This window comes from Mauremys reevesii, linkage group 8, assembly GCF_016161935.1.
Source record: "Mauremys reevesii isolate NIE-2019 linkage group 8, ASM1616193v1, whole genome shotgun sequence".
Classification (NCBI taxonomy): Eukaryota; Metazoa; Chordata; order Testudines; family Geoemydidae; genus Mauremys; species Mauremys reevesii.
Genome location: NC_052630.1, coordinates 92,080,836 through 92,097,165, shown reverse-complemented (window position 1 = coordinate 92,097,165; position 16,330 = coordinate 92,080,836). Strand labels below are relative to the sequence as shown.

The following is a 16,330-nucleotide window of genomic DNA, read 5'->3' as shown; positions in this document are numbered from 1 at the left end:
TAATTTGAATACCATAGTAACATTGTCTGGTAATAAAAGACAAAACTAGAAAAATGTTAAGGACAACCATTCTATAGTCATTACCTATCTGATTCCACAGTCCTTTTGCTTTGGGGTGAAATTCTGGTCCTATTAAAGTTAATGGGAAGTTTGCCATTGACTTTAGTGGGGCCAGGATTTCACTGTAGGAGAGCATGGATGGCAGAACTAGCTTCTAGATAGGCAGCAGCTAGGAGATATCCCAGAGTGATGTAGGTAACAAGGCTATCAAAGAGTTCTACTTGATAATTCAACTTTCCTTATGTTTTAGTAGAAGAAATTAATCCAACATGATTCAAATATAACATACAATGTACTGTATGTGGAAACAACACATTTCTAAAATTTCTAAACCACAAGTAATACTTTGTAGAATTTTTATCACTTCACTTCTGATTAGAAGGCCAAAACCAAAAGCCTGGCTTCATATGCTACACCAAAATGTTGATGAAGTTCAGATCCACATGCAGATCTGGATCTGCATTATGCAACTGGCCCCATGTTTATATTATCTGACAAACCCAAGTCCCACATTTAGAGACCACTGAATACTGAGGAAGTTCAGGGCCAGAATATTCAGAAGTGGGTTTTGGTGTCTATCTGTCTGTCTCTCTCTCTCTCTCTCAATCTCCTCCCCCCCCTTTTTTTTTTTCTCGAGATGCACAATCTGAGACACTTTGGACTTGATTTTCAGAAGTGCTGAACACACACCACTCCCTCTGAATTCCAAGGTGCTTGACATTGGGCACCCCAAAAACTGAGTCATCCAAAAGCAGTGCCCTTTGAAAATCTGACTATAAGTAAGGATAGGATAAGACTCAGGGTGAAATCCTGGCTCCATTGAAGTCAATGGCAAAACTCCTATGGTCTACAGCAGGGTCAGGATTTTGCCTAAGGCCTGTGTGAGCTAGATAACAGTTCCATCTAAATGGGGAATCGCAAAGGTAAAATTTAATTCTTCTATATTTAAATACTACTTAATGGTGTAATCTGTACTAATTGTGCTTTCATGATCTGAGAAGGCTACTTATTGCATATATGTATATTTCTGGACATAGAATAAGTAAGATGATTTGCTTAGTTAAATACTATTAGGGCACATCATCTTAAATACAAGGCTCTTTAGCAATGCAGTCTTTAATAAATAATAATAATAATAATAATAATAATTAATAATGCTTGATTAAAACACTATGCAAACATGAATTCAGGCTCCCAAATCTCTTTGTGAGGTAGGTAAGGATTGTTATTAGGGAAACTGAGATGCATTGTCCAGTTTCTTCTCTCACTTCCACCAGTTGTAAACTGGTGTAACTCTATTGATTCCTGATTTATACCACGGTACATGACATTAGACTCAAGCACAGAGAGATTACGTGATTTGCCGAAGGCTACATATTGGCAAGGCCGGAATTCAGTGGCCCTGAGACCAAAATCCATATTCACACTTAGACCATGCTACCGTAATTTCTTTCACTAATGATCATGAATTTGTCATAGGAACTCTTCATCAGAACACCCACTGATTCCAAAGGACAGTATTAATGGTAAGAGTGATGTGTACTTGCTAGTATTACTAATTCAGATTCTGTATAAAGGATTTGTAAAAAAAAGATACATTTAAAACGACAAAGGTTTGAAAATAATTTTGTCAAATCCATTCCACTGGAAAGCTATGTAATTCTGCAAACATCACCACTACAATACTATGCATTACAATGCTACCCACTCCACCAACCTGCTAATCTCACTGCATGTTCTACTAGAACTAAAGAGGTTGGAAGTTTTTGGAGCCCTGCTGTCAGAATACAATGTTGCCTAAGCAAGCATTAAGAGATTATGGTAATAATAGGTGTGCTTACTCCAAATAAAAGGTTTCATTAATCAAACCATATTGAGATAAACCTGTCAGTGGACAGTGGAAATCAGAAATCAAATACTGTGAAAGTTCTGACAGATTATTAAATAGAAATCCTTTCAAACTGAACTTAATTTACTGTGATATTATAGATATTTATGCATCAATAGGCAAGTACAGATTGAGTTCAGAGGTCAGCTGTAGTGCTTGAAAGTAAACGCATAGAATGAAACAAAAGGTGACAGTTACCTTTGTCAGAAATTAGGGTTTATTAAACCAAACAGGAATCTCCCATCTGAGTCATACTACACATGGAGGCACAGAGCTAGACTATAATTTAGAGGGGAGACTGGGTAACAGGTAAATACAATTAAAGAAAACGCCCCTTCATTCTGTTAAAGACTTGTCTATAAACTTTATCAAAAGAAACTGAAAACAAATATTGCACCATAGAGTCAGTAAGTTACAAAAGGGTCACTTAGTAAAAATAGAATCTGTAAAGAACTGCAGATATTGTTTCTGATATAAAAGATTTATGGAAGGCCACATTTGGGACAGGATTCTGCCAACCTTGGATTTTTTCCTGAATAAGAACTGCAGGATCAGATCCTTTAATTACATCATAATTTGTTTAATCAAAAGTGGACTTTCTTTTGTGCAAGTTGCAACATGAGATTCAACCTTCTGATGTGTGATGCACAGAAATGAACATTCTGAAAAGTGAAACTGGCATTTCATCACGGGTTCCATGCTAGCTAGGTACTACTAAGGGGCTTGATCCTATCCCCTGTCATCACTGACATACAATTCAAACTGGGTTATTTCTCTTCCTTCCTCTTATTCCTCATTAACATTGTAAGGTCATGGAAAGTAATGGGAGAAAACACAAGGAGAGACTTCTGTCTACTTGACTCCGTTTCATGAGCAATACCATCTTCTGTAAAACAAAGTTGCACAAAGTTACCTTCAAAGAGAACCAACCTTTCCCTTGAGCCAGTGACAGGAAGGCAACTTATGTTCTTAAGTGAACAAAATTCTGGAGACTGATCTCTGAAGTGTCATGTGCCGGTGAAGAATGAAATAGAGTCCCTGTTTAAAGGGATTGCCAAATATTTCTATATATATGTCTAGTATAGACTGACAGATAGCCTATGATATTGACATAATGGATCCACATTTACTGTTAGTATTTAACAAACATAAATGCAATGAAACCCTCTTTGAGCAAAGTCATTTTTTCATAGCACAGGTTCACTGTCAGTGGAAGCTCATTATAACTAGAATCATAGTTTGCACATTGCATTACATGGAAATAATTTGAACTTTCATTCTAAACAGAACTTCTGTTTTATCTGAATTAACACCAAGCGGGTTCTACATTATTTACCCTCCCTTCAGCCATGTCACAGTCAGTTCTAATCTCATCAAATCTCATAAACAAAGCAAGATTGGCCCAGGGAGATACATGTGTTGCAGGAAGTAGTGCTGGCAATTCATTCGGTTGCATTCTTCATCCTGAAAGAACCAGTGCTGCTCCATGCTAAGGTGCACTGGAGTTACCATCATTCAGATGAGATGTAAAGGCAATCTCCTGGCCACTTGTGGGCATTAAAGATCCTAAAGCAAACAAGGTTGCTAACCCTAATGTCTTGACCAAATTCCAATGTAAGTAATTATAGTCTGTACAGTTTAAAAAATCCCCTGTAGTTTCAATCTGAATAAAATATTCTGCACCATTGAGTGAAACCGTATCAGGTAGCTATTTTTATCGTATGTTGTTAAACTGTTGCTGCATTTCACGCCAAAAGTGGTTGCTCTTCAGGTGGTGATTATAACTTCTAAAATGCATTTGGCTATTTCTGGATGCAAGGTACTATATAAAATGAAAATCCTTTTCATTATTTCAGGGTGAAACTATGATGCATTCAAAATGTCAGCTCATTGTACAAAAATAGCATTCTTTGATCTAAAACTAAGCTTTTTTTAAAACAGATCATTCAATCATTTTTGTTCTTTTATGTGGTCAGCTGCAGTCTGGAGACAAAATTAAGGCCTAATCCTGCTCTGGTTAAATCAGTTACAAAACTCCCGTTGCCTTTAATGAATGCAGGAGCAAGGTCCTAATTCAGGGGTAGGCAACCTATGGCATGCATGCCGAAGGCGGCACGCGAGCTGATTTTCAATGGCACTCACACTGCCCGGGTCCTGGCCACCGTTCCGGGGGGGGGCTCTGCATTTTAATTTAATTTAAAATGAAGTTTCTTAAACATTTTAAAAACCTTATTTACTTTACATACAACAATAGTTTAGTTCTGTATTATGGACTTATAGAAAGAGATCTTCTAAAAACATTAAAATGTATTACTGGCACGCAAAACCTTAAATTAGAGTGAATAAATGAAGACTCAGCACACCACTTCTGAAAGGTTGCCGATCCCTGCCCTAATTACATACAATCCCATGTGGAAAATAAATACATGTAACATATATGTGAACGCTCTATAATAAGTAGCATATGTTTTTCATCCTGGATTTATGAGCTCATCTGTTGACTCCTAAGTAAGCTAACGTATTACATTTCACCTTCAGATATATGACATACTAGCTATACATACGAAAGACCTACTTCCTTTTCACATAGGATGGGTCTGATCCTGCAAACCTTTCCTCCCTGAGTAGCCTTTATTCACACAAGTAGTCCCTCGGAATGTAGTGGGACTTAGGGATTAAGTGTGTGAGTAAGCACTACTTGTGCTAGTAAGGCTATGCAGGATCCGGCTGAGGCACCTGGCCCTTTTATGGCCCACTCCTGCGTTCCTTGCTCAACCAAAACTCCCCCTGGATGCGGAGCTTTGTGTAAATCAGGAGTGCAGGATGGGGCCCTTAGTTAACAGTGAACGTCAATCAAAATGGCAGTACATAGTGACAATTCAGACCATTGCCCCACATCAGCTTAAGTATTCGCCTACACTGCACAAAAACTATCCCTTAAGGCCATTCACATTGCCACCGTGTTTACTCAGCAGCTGCAGATGTTGCAGCTTTGACACTGGAATGACCATTGCTCTAGGTCAGGGTTCAGGCAGAAATGAAGATATGGTAACTAAACGCCTAAAAGAAGCTCCAGTCAAGAAAGAAAAAGACAGTATCCATCTCTCTCCTATATGACAATAAAAATGTACCTCAAAATGTAAACTTAAAAAGACTTAGCAAGAAACTAAGGCCCCAGTTCAGCTTTAGAACATGCTTAACTTTAAGCAGATGCTTAAGTCCCATTAATTTACAGTTAAGCACATGCTTACATGCCATGCTGAATCATAGACTGTGAGGGTCAACAAATATGGATAGATCTAAGTAAACTAATGTTCTAAAAACAAACTAAATTTATAACAAATGGGCCGATATCCTGCTAGCATCGAATTCAATGGGAGTTTTAGCTTCAGCTTGAGCAGAACTTGACTCATGAACTAAATTTTTATGAGTTTTACCCCCACTCCAAAAAGAATGATTTGACTATGTGGTAGACATAAGTGAAATATGTATTCAAAGGTTAGAGGCAGGAATCTATGTAATATGACATTATGATGCAGAAGAACTGCTTGAACATACAATTGTTACATGAATCAAACAATTTAAGAGATGGTCACTGGGAGTTTTGAGTGTGCAAGGCATGCAGAATCAGGCATCAGGCATTAATTTCCCATCCACGTGGTGATAAAGGAGTAAAAATACATCATTTCAAGGTGGCCCCAGTAATTCTTTTCATTTCATTGCTGCAGAGCAGATCTCCATGCTGTAAGCATCCAATCCTCTAGGGTGTGGAGCACCTTCTACAAAATGCCATGTACCCTCAGAGATTGGGGCACCACTTGCCTTGCAGGATTTGGCCCTAGAGCAATAGAGACCTTTTCTTGTGCCTCCATTAACTTCAAGGTGGAGCAGGACTGGGCCCCATTTATCTGGAACAAGACGGAGAATGAAAGCAGGAGCTGGGGAAGGAACTTGGAACGACTTGCCGAACTTCCCATCTCACTACATCAAAGGCTGTGTTGGCAGGGCTCATCTGTGAAAGCATTCATACTGGGGTGACTTAGTGGATCAGGAGACCAAATTGGGAGGAGAGGTGAAAGAAGGAGAAAACAAAAATGATTTAGTGATGTAAAGTAAATGATCTGCATCATATTCAGTTCTGTTACGTTTACTGGTTTCCGTTTACTTTCTAAGACTAGTTGACAAAATAAAGCACTAGTTTTTAAAAGTGATTTTTAGCAAGGACAGTCTTGTCCTGTAAAAAGAATGACAGCCCATCATGCTAACCAATAGCATTTTGTTGTTTCCTTGTGCTCTCCCACCTGTCTGCATCCATATGCTGCATTTTGTCTCCTACTTAGATGGTAAGCCCCTGTGGGGGGGTCAGGGACCATCATTTGTTCTGTGTTAGTACAGCACCTGGTACAATGGGGTCCTGCTCCATGACTAGGAATCCGAGGTGCTGTGGTAATACACATTAATATCAACAAAACAACACGAACATGTCTGAACCCCATGCCCTTTGCACATCATTATGTCCATCTCCGTAGGCTCATTTCATTCCACCCACAACCTGGATCCACACTTGGTGTGATTTTGGGACTGGTGACGATTAAATTTGGTTGTTTAACATAAAATAGAAGTAACCCTAAAAAGAGGGTGAGGATGGTCCTGTGGCTACAACACAGACAAGCGCATCAGGGGAGCTGAGTTCTACTCCCAATTCTGCCACAGACGATCTGGGGCAAGTCATTCAACCTCTCTGTGCCTCCATTTCTTCCCCTGAAAAAATGGGAACAATAGGACTTCCCCCCAGGGCTATTATGAGGCTAAATTCACTAATATTTGTAAAATGTTTTGAGATTATTAGCAGGAAAGGACCACGTAAGCATGAATGTATTATTCTTACTCTAACTTTGCAGCCACAGTAAGGGGTGAGACAACCAGTAATGAGATGAAATTAATAAATGGACTCTGAAGGCTGACTATCAGGACAATCACCTATTAGGCTGTAGGATATTTACCCCAGGGATGTGGTGGAAGCCCTGTAAATTGGAATTCTTGAAACAAGATTAAACAACACACTAGAAAATGTTGGGAAGGGAAGAATCCTGCACTAGGAGTGGGGGATGGACTAAATAACCTAATAGGTATTTTCCATCTCTACGTACTCGCCTGGCACCCTGCACCCCAAGAGGTGGGATTCACCACAAAGGATTACAGGCAGTGGTACTGCAACCTGCTCTGCTTCAGGATGGGAGCAGCTTTCAAATCCACTGAGGGATCCCCCATCAACAGAGGCAGCTGTAGACATGCATTGAACCAGCACCTTCCCAATCAGAGCTACCTGCTCTGGGGGCTGCACAGACCCCTGCTGGCCACCCAGCAGAGGGTAGATTGTGACTGCTCTGTATCGATGCTACAACCAGCCCGTTGACAAAGTTCACACCTCAGGACCCCGAGTCACAAGTGAACATAACTTTAGGCTGAAAGTACTGCTAGGAGTTTTGCTGAATAAGCTGTGCAGGAAGATGCTCTTTTTAGCCTAAAACGATATTCTAGGGACCACACAGTATTGGCTGTTGACAGCCCCTCTCAATTTTATTTATTTAGATGAGTTTACAAAGCAATTAAGACATTTGGGCAGATTTCTTCCCACACAATGTATCATTCAGGGCTTTTTTTCCTCTTCTCTTCTGGGCAGATAAATGTTTTACAGCTCCACAGGCATATTTCCTTTCTGTCCAGCTTCTTAGAATCCATCTAAACATGTCTGCTGAAATCCTCCATCATGCAATATTTTAGCAAGATATCCTAAATATGGTCTACTTACAGACTGTAAATACTGCCTGACATGCTTGATACAATGTTATTTTCTTGCATCGGTGCTTCATCAGCTGGGGTTCCTCTTGGAAACCCTTCCTATCTGGACAAAAATAAGAGCATGAAATCAAAACAAAAAATAGTGTCCATTTCATTTAAAGGAAAAAGCCTGATCTCTAGCTATCTAGTTTCTTATATTGGTGAATATTATATAAAGCATTTGTGAACCTCCTGGTTAATTGGGCTGTGCACCTCAGAACTATGTAGGAACTGGGCAGGACAAAATCCTCCCCATAGCATGAGGGCAACCGCTGAACAACCAACATTGTACCATAGCTCTTCAATAGCATTCATGGAACACCATGTTGCCCTCTTCCCAAGGGTTTCTGCTGGTGGATCTGCACAGGCATGGACCCACTGACCACAGCCCATTGAAGAGATTGCTGCAGGACTGCACTCCACAGCATGCTGCCTTCCTTCAGCTCTCTATCCCTGTGCAGCCTCACTGCATGTTGCCCATCCCTACTTCTGATGTCTTTGTAGCTCCCAACAGCTGGAAGGATTTGCTGCTAGGGGATTGCAACATGTAGGGGTTTATATTCAAACAGAATCCCAGAGGTGCATGTATCTTTTACATAGGCTACATGTGCCTCTAATAAATAAATATTCATTTTTGTTATACACACTGACCAGTGTTATCTCATTGTTTCCTTCCCCATCTGGCTGTATCAACCTGTGGTCTCTTGTACTTAGATTGTAAGGTTTTGGGGACAGCAGGATTGTCTTGTTCTGTGTTTATACAACACCTAACACAATGGGATCCTGGCCACTGACTAGGGCTACTAGTTGCTACCATACTAAATAATAATACTTTCTAAGGTCTCCATCCATTTAAGACCTCGCAACATACACAAAAAGAAAATACAATTACAAGTCAAACATTTAATGAAGGCAGACCTACCCAAACCATAGGAACCAGACCTGGCAAAAAGCAGTAAATAAACAACCCCACAAGCTAAGATACATTTAAATGGAAACAACACACAATAAACACCTTTAGACTCACTCTGCGGGACACCAGAGTAGTTTTTAGGCCTATACTAAAACAGCAGAGCATTCCACACTTGCAGGATCTTGGGGTGGAAGTTACATCCTCTTGGTCTGACACTGCACCTTAGGTTGAACAGCAGCTCCAGCGCTATCAAGTGCCATAATGGGATGTAGGGTACCAGATGGCCTGATTTGAAATGTCATCCCTTAATCATTTTTTACAAACCAAAATAAACTTGCTACCCACCTTCCCAGGCATTATTTGCAGTGATGAAACGTGCCCTACCCACATGAGTTACAAAAACTCTCATTGAGGTCTTTACACCAGTAATGTTGTGGCAAACCTCTTGATTTTTTTCAAAGGTGCTTTTGAAATAAATAATACTTCAAATGATTCCTGGGAAGGCATGAAGAGACTTTAACAGAGTTGGGGGTAGCATAACACACTGTCTTATTTAAACTCACAAAAGCAAGGAAATGTGTAGCTAAGGCAAATAACCTTTGCTTTTCCCCAACTTGTTCTGTTGTGCCCAGTTTCTGTAGCACATAGCATATAGAAGGGATTATTATATAGCATATAGTATATATTGTTCAGGTTCTTTGAATTAGAGTTGGTTGGAAAATGCTGACTGAGGAGATTCTGCTGAAAATTTTGACTTTTTGTCAAAAAAAATTGGCTAAAAAAAGGTTTTGTTTTTGAGGTTTTCTGTTCTTTGACAGAAATGCAAAATTTTCTACAGAAAGCGGATACTTTTCACACAATTTTTTTTTGTCAAATAACTAATCCCGTGCGTCTATGAAAAACCCAATTTCCAGTTGAAAAGAACCATTTAGACAGAAGCCCTCCATGCAGTGCATAAGCATGGAATCTCAGGATGGATCTTCAGCAATTCTGTTTTCTGCTATTAAATCAGAACCCTAAAGCTTTTGCTGTTTGAATTTTCTTTGTTTCTACAAGAAAAAAAAGTTCCCATAAAAAACATTTTGAAAACTCTCCAGATAGACAACTACCTAGTTTACCACATAAATAAGTGGCTGGGGTGTTTTAAAAACAGAGATTATGGACCTGATTAGATAAATATCTAATATGGAGCTTAACCTGCCCTATGCATATTGGGTGAAATTCAGGGGGGCCATAAAAAGGCATATGAGCCACTTAAGTCCCACCAAGGTCCTATTTTGAGGACTTTGGTGATTCACAGACTTTGCGTTGGCCTTCTGCATGGGGGAAAATGTCCCAAATTAGGAATTAATAATATTCATTGTGAGGGGGAACAATATTGTCAGAGTAATTCTATTTACTGTAGTAGCATTTCAACACTTGACTTTCTCTGTTTAATAAAGGGAATCAAGGATATTATCCACATGGCAGAATAACAGCCTACAAAACCGTATCCTGGAAGACAAACAAAGTCTGTTTTGGGCCCAGGAAAACAAGAGTAGAAAGAGTAGAGCTGACTTCACTGGAGGTTTTGTCTGTGTCAGGATTTCTGACCCTGACTGCTGATTTTAAAAAAGCCCTGAGCCAGATCATGGTCTACCATGAAAAAGCCCATGGGAGGGGAGAAATTACAGAGTAATATCTATGAACTGACAGTCAATGAGTTTTTGTAGCTTCATCCTGCTGGGTAGAAGGTTAGGTAAATCCCTAGAGGAGTCAGTGTTTTTATTCTGGCTGCAGAGATATCCCAGCTTCCACAGAGAAATCCCAGCCATTCGCAAAAGGCTGGGGTGTCCTTTGGATGGAGGGGGCAGTGCCTGTGGCCTTCTCATGACCTTACTCTGCTTTGACAGTCTGGTTCCCTGAGGAGATAAGCCACCATCGCTTCCTCTCCCACCCCTGCACCTACCTGCCTTTTTCATGGAGAAGGTGAGGACTTGGTCTGGTGTTAGCTTTCATGGAAATTTTCCTGGGGGGTTGCCAAGGTACAACGCCTCATAGAGCCGCTATCCCCCAGCCACGCTCACTCAGTCCATCAACAACTTGTGCCACAATCTAGTGGTATTCCTACAGGGCCTTATGGTTTACATTTACACAGATAATGCACAGTAATGGAGGATAGGTCCATCAATGGCTATTACCCAGGATGGGCAGGGATGGTGCCCCAAACCTCTGTTTGCCAGAAGCTGGGAATGGGCAACAGGTGATGGATAACTTGATGATCACCAGTTCTCTTCATTCCCTCTGAAGCACCTGGCATTGGCCGCTGTCGGAAGACCGGATACTGGGCTAGATGGACCTTTGGTCTGACCCAGTATGGCCGTTCTTATGACAGATAGAGAAGGATTACAATACATTGGCTTCCTCCTCTTACTTCTGTAGTAGAAGGTCTATCAAATGGGATTTATGCTCCTTTCCTCCCTTCTCCTCAAGAGCCCATTCAACCTCCCTCATCCCTTCAGCACGTGGAGAAATCCCAGAACTTAGAAGGGGAATGATCAAGTGAATGTGCCTCTCCACTGGCACCAACTCTTCACTATCCAGTCATACACATCTTCTCCCAACCCAAAAATCCTCCAATGAGGGAGGACTCACATCGGGGCTTCCTTTGAGTGCTGGGGCAGTGGTCATATCACATTAGCTCAACTCCCTACCCCAACCCCTGACACAATACGGAGCAAAAATGCCACTTTCCCATTCCTTTCATTCCCTTTGTGAGCAAAAAAAGATGAAGAGAATGATCTAGATTTTGTGAAGACTACAGGATTGGACTCTATGATTTGTTCCTATGTATTTGATTAGTTATGCCTTACCGTATAGAGGCTTCCTGCTGGAATAGACATTGGATAGAATCCGTTTAGAAGAGGAGTGGTTTCCATTTGCTATTGATTTTCCTATCTGCTTTTATACAAAATATTAAAAAAATGAGAAAATGTACATCCTTTTTGGAGCAGCTGTTAGAGGATGACTAGGATATCTAGCAACTGCAGAGAGAGCACTTGACAGATTTATTTTTAAGTCACTGTTTACATAAGACACTTTTGTACCTGCTGTGATCTGTGATATAAGGTGCTTGCTAGCCAAAATGCTTATGAAAATCTGTGGAATAAATTCACAGCATGCGTGTAGTAACTTGTCCATGTTTTGGTCTGAATGTCTGCCACATGTGCATGTCTTTTCAAGGCAAACAAAATATGCCTGCTCTTTTAGTCACTCCATGTTGGAGTGAATGGGATTTTCACTTGCCACCAGGTCCAAATTGTCTAAACTAACCATGCATTTTTCTTCAAAGACAAAACATCTAAGAAGACACTTCTGTGGGAAAAGAGACACTGGCTTTCCTAAAGAGAGGATTCCACTAAGGAAGGTTGAGGAGTCCCTGTAGGATCTTTTCTTACCCTTTGTAACACCACAAGCACCATAAGATCTCAGTCTTAGATGCTTCAAAGACAAAGCATCTAAGAAGACACTCCTGTGGGAAAAGAGACACTGGCTTTCCTAAAGAGAGGATTCCACTAAGAAAGGTTGAGGAGTCCCTGTAGGATCTTTTCTTACCCTTTGTAACACCACAAGCACCATAAGAAAAAGAGAAATAGCCACATGGCACCAATTAGATGGATGATTTCTTTAGGGGTGAAACAGGTGAGTGGGTTTGGTTAGAGCTGAGCAGATAGTTTGTAACTAATAATTGATTTGATGAACTTTGCCTCTCTGTCCATCTGCAAACATTACTTGATGGCATTTTTCATGAATTTCATTGACTCTATTAATTGCTAGTTGATACTTTATATAGAACATCTGAGCTGTGTTCTTAGTTGTAATTGACCACATAGTATTCCTGTTTCCTGACTGGATAAGCAGGTTTCCAGTACAAATACTAGTGAAGTGCCCATTTACTATTCATTGGACTGGGGCATGTAGATTTAAAATTAGCTTTTGACAAGCAGTACTTTTTGCTAGTATAATTCAGTTGCATGAGCCCAAGCAAATAGATAGTTGAAGTCAAATTAATATTTTGGGAGGTTTATTAAATTAAATTAATATATTTATATAACATTGTATTTATTTGTCTGTCAGTTTTACATAAATTACCCATCTCGGGTTTGGTGTTTATATTCCCCCTAAATCATGCATGGAGAAGATCCCCAAAGAGCAAGATAAAACACACTGGTTAGGTGTCTAACCATGTAGAATCATGCAGTATCAACACGTTATTAAAGGGATACTTTAAAATAAATCAAACTACTGTCTGAAAATGTTTTACCAATTATTGTTATACTAAAATCACAGTAATTTAAAGAATTTGGAGATTATATGTGTTTCCAGTATGCTGATTTTGTGCATGTGACAGCACTTTGATAGTCAGTTAGGCCCTGATCTTGCAATCAATTAAGCCAGGGACTAACTATGTAGGTGAGTAGCACTATTGACTTCAGTAAGACTATTCATAAAGTAACCTGTAGTTTTGCAGGCTTGGCTGCTTACTTAGTCAGTTTCCCTTTTGGTGTGTGCAGACCTTTTACTGGCTAAGGAGGAAAATTAAAAAATGAAGCAGGAAAATGTGACTACAAATCCACAAAAATTGCCCAGAGTGGAGTCAGATGCAGTCCTAAGTACCAGAAACTACTTGTAAGCGCTTTTTAGAAATGGACTACATTTTAAGTGTACAGTGCTTTATATGGTGTATTGAGTCATGAGTTTGTCAAAGCAACACTAGAAGGTGTCCCTTGTGCTAAAGAACAATAAGATGGTTTGCCATATGTGTTTAGCCTCTGGACTCACAGGTCTGTTTGTTTTTCAAGGCGAGAACTTGTTTTTACTCTATCAGCCAACTCTAGCATCATAAAACAGAAGGTGGTTTCAGAGACTGGTCCTGGGAGAGGGGGGCAGCAGTTCCCTTCCTTCCAGGAGAAATGGATTAGTAGGGTGATGCTTCCCAGTAGAGTATTTACTGACATCAGCTGGTCTTCAGTCTCCCCTCCTGTGTCCGAGGGGGAAAGAGGCTTACATCCTATAAAGGCCAGTGTACTTTAACGCTCACCCAGCCGATCTGCCCCAGCACCATGAAGCTGGCAGGAGGTTTCTGTTTACAGCAGATCAGATCCGAATAAACACCTCCCCTTAAGGACGGTGTCCTTGATTCTGCTGAGACTTCCTTCTTGGATGGCATTTACCCCGGAGTGGGCTTTTTTTCACACGCAGAAGACAAAAGGCCAGCGTCTATTCTAAGCAAAAACTCGCGTGTAACTTCGTAAAGAATCAAATACACGCGAGACAGGCTCCCCGGTTACACCGCTCGCTTAGTCATCCCCTTGAGTCTATCCCACCGGATTCGATCCAATGGGACAAACTGCGCCCTGTGGCAGCACGGTTGTATCAGGGATGAATTTGACTCCGTGTAGCTAAACTTTCCCACGGTGTCCTTCAGCTTGGCACCCTCAGTCTTAGGAGCCGTTTAAAGGGAGAGAATCCCCTTTATTGTCTCAAGATCAGGGGAGTTTCCCCAGTCGCCGTCCCCGGGTGCCCTCCCTGCGCTTTGGCCGAGAACAGCTGAAGTTGTGGACTAGTAAGAGGCAAAGCTGCCCGGAAATTCATCTCGCGATTATGGGTGACACCAGGTTCATCCTAAACGGGGTCTGAAAGCAAAACTCAGCACCAGGCATTTCCTTGGGTAAACAAGATTCGCTGGTTATTTGAGTGAAGAATTTTAAACCTATCAAAACTTCTAAGGACTCCGGTTCGGTACCTGAGATGTTAGGAATAACAGACTTCCCTTTGGGAGCCCTTTTCTCTCCCACTTTAGTGGAGTGTTTTAGGAGAAATACCTCCTCAGAAGCTTTTGCCTGGCATTAGGAGTAGCGACCTTGGCAGGTCCTTATAACACGGACGGTCATGTACAGTGTGTGTGTCGGTCTATATATGATATGCACGTGCTGTACTGTATATGCCGTTCACAATATAACCTGCATACATAAGAATGAAATTTGTATGAGATATAAATAGACATGTTTAAATTGTATTCCCAAGCCTGTATATGAGAGGCATTTTTGCACATTTAGATCCAGAGGCAAGAGGACTTGTAAAATAAAATGCTTTGAAAAATATGCACAACTGTACTTTCACAATAGCATTAGTAAATATCCAGATTTTATTTAAACTGGCTGCATTTTCGATAGGATACCGATTTTGATAAAAAAAATTGAGAGAGAAATATATATTTTTCCTTAGCTGAAGCATATTAAATAATGGCTTAAATACGAATGTGTGTCTGATTATATATTTCAGGTGGAGTTTCGTGAGTCAGACCCATCAAGTCAATGTTAATATTGAGTGTATAATATTCTCCAGAATCCTACGGGAAGTTCTGAGGATAGATGTCACTGGGAAATGTAACATTAAAAGTACATAAATAGCTCTGTGTGATATGTGCCGCCGCTAATTTCGTTTTATCCACCTGATGCGATCTTTAAGCGAGTGTCTACAGTGAGATTTGCAAATCCACCTTTAAATCTCTGCTTGAATGATTGCACAGGAATGATAAATGTTTATAGGACAGAGGCCCGATCCTGCATTTCCCAGCCGTTTAATCGATGGTTAAAGCCACACGGAGAAACGGGAAGTTTTCAAAGTTACTGCCAGGGAGGCAAGAGAGAGAATCCGATACCTCTTCCAGCTTCATTCTCTGTGATCTGCTCGAAAACAGGCGAGGATCTCACCAGCGTTACTGTAGCAGCGATTTTATTGCAATTAAAACAACAGGGCTGCTGACTGATGCTCTGGGAGCATTGAGCACTGCGGGTGGGGATCTGCTTTCCCATTAACTTCTAAACTCTGCTGGGAGTAACTTGTCACCTCGTAAGAGGGCGATTAGTGTGGGCCCCAGTGTATCGGAGCCCTCCTGGGGAGGGGGAGGTTTATCGGATTCTTATCGGGTTCGAACTTGGGAGTTCACTAAAAGTGAATTTAGCCTAAATAATGAATCGATCTAAATTTAAACAGTGGAATGGAATTGCTCTAAAAATAAATTAGCAGCTGCCTTCTCCGCATCCTCCTCCTATGGTGAAGAAAAGGGGGGTGGGGGCTGAAAGAATCTCCGCACAAGTTTAATAACTAAGCGGCCCCTGCTGACCCTGCAAAGAACAGATGAACACACCCTCCTGGCGGGCAGGGCCGGACACTCGAGTGCGTGCCCACCCCAAGCTGATCTGTCAGAGGGTAGATCAGGAGGCATCAGGCGGAGAGGATCTTGTGCCATCCAGCTTGGACTCCGCTGACAAACTGAGCTGTACTGGGGCCGGAAAATCCGGAGCCTCTGAAAGTGACAACCCCTTGGCACAGCGCGGGGGCTTTGTTTTCTCTGTAAACGCCCGGTAAGGGCACCACTGATTGATGAGTGGATGGTCCAGGACTGTCTTCTGAGAGGCCAGGGGAGGCACTGGTGTCTGCCCAGGCTTCCCCTGCTCCCTTTCCCGCCCCACCCCCTTAGAAAGGCACCTCGCTGCTAGCCAGATTTGTATACAGTGTGGCCGTCCGGTTGGGTGCTTGTCTTCACTGTTTTTCAGTCCGATCCCTTCCAGGAGGGCAGATCA

At 41.2% G+C, this 16,330-nt stretch overlaps 1 long non-coding RNA gene across 2 annotated transcripts; it reads right to left on the bottom strand.

Annotated features, from left to right (window-relative positions):
- Window positions 1-2,710: 2,710 nt before the first annotated feature.
- On the bottom strand, window positions 2,711-11,801 carry LOC120370863. Of its 2 annotated transcripts, XR_005584003.1 has the most exons (4): window positions 11,555-11,801; window positions 7,761-7,853; window positions 5,803-5,986; window positions 2,711-2,834 (listed from the first exon to the last, which is right to left on the bottom strand). It is a non-coding gene; the product is annotated as an uncharacterized LOC120370863 (long non-coding RNA). The 2 variants fall into 2 exon arrangements; XR_005584002.1 differs by lacking the exon at window positions 2,711-2,834 and having other exon boundaries at window positions 5,302-5,986; window positions 11,555-11,796.
- Between the last annotated feature and the right edge of the window lie 4,529 nt (window positions 11,802-16,330).